This window comes from Apium graveolens, chromosome 9, assembly GCF_009905375.1.
Source record: "Apium graveolens cultivar Ventura chromosome 9, ASM990537v1, whole genome shotgun sequence".
In the NCBI taxonomy this organism is placed as follows: Eukaryota; Viridiplantae; Streptophyta; class Magnoliopsida; order Apiales; family Apiaceae; genus Apium; species Apium graveolens.
Window position 1 is genome coordinate 233,877,164 of NC_133655.1, and position 1,470 is coordinate 233,878,633.

Below are 1,470 nucleotides of genomic sequence, written 5' to 3' on the forward strand. Positions count from 1 at the left end.
AAAGGTTCTCAAAGAAAAGAGAACAAAGATTCAAACTCGGAATTCGAATAAAGTACTTGATCTTCAAAAAGAAGCTTTAAAAGAAGAGGATCTATAAAATACAAGTACTTAAATCTCTATAACTCCTCACGAGTGAGATTTCATATTTGACAAACCTCGCAAGTTGGCCAATTACTTACACTTTATTTATCTCGATCTTGGCCAACATATTTCGTGAATATAGAAATTATTACGAACGGTATCATATAATCCTCACTAACATCTTTTATGTTCCGTGGGATTATAATTTTGATCAATAGTAAGCTTCGTAATTTTGTCAAATATCAAAGACGGATTTAATCACACGAGTTGGCCAATTACTTGCACTTCATTTATTTGGATCTTGGTCAACGCATAGTTCATGTATAAAGTATCATTACGAAAAGTATCGTACAATCCCCATTAACATCTTTGGTGTTCCGTGGGATTGTAAATCGATAAATAGTAAACTTCGTAATCATCCATTTTAGCTTCAAAGGTGGATTTAATCACACGAGTTGGCCAATTACTTGCACTTCATTTATTTGGATCTTGGCCAACGCATAGTTTGTGTATATAAAATCATTACGAAAAGTATCGTATAATCCCCACTAACATCTTCAGTGTTCCGTGGGATTATAAACCGAAAATAGTAAACTTCGTAATAATCCACCTAACTTCAAAAGCACAAATCCAAAGCTAATTACTTGCACTTCTTTTATCTCAATCTTGGCTTATATAGAACCTATAAATTGTGTACGAAGTTAGAATTATACTTTGGCTCTACAATTGTCAAAATACAAGTATACTAAAATCCTTAAGCCTACGAGCTTAAAAAGGATAAGTTACAATTCTGAGATTTTAACTAAAAGTATTCTTCGATTTATAAATACATAATCGAAAGAAGAAGAATACTAAAGAAGTCATAAGCTATATTGCTTATATATAAAAAAAAAACTTCTTATATTACTCCGATATACATTATCTATAAAAACGTAGTAATCGAAAGTATACTTGACATATTATTCTATATCTCAAGTCAAGTATACATAGTTGATATTTAATATTCTTATTTGAATATTATATTATCTTGTGGGCTAGTACCGTAACATACTAGTTCAACCCATCTTTTCTCTATACGTTTTGTTTTGTGGATTGTCTTATTAGTTTTGTAGTGAGGTGAAGTGACATGAGGTGATTCTCGTTCTAAGACCCGAGCCCTATATATACTAACGGATAGTTAGTAGTATTTGCACCGTGAAGAATAGGAAAGACCCAAGATCGGATTACTAAGATCCAAGACCGACAAAAGCTAAGGAAGCCAAGTCCACATAAGGGTTCTACATCAACTTTGAAGAAATAGTGGGGAGTTATTGTCTAAAATAAGTTGTGTAGGTATTACATTTATTTTGAGGTGGTGACCCTTGTGTTATACACCAAGACAAATATTTA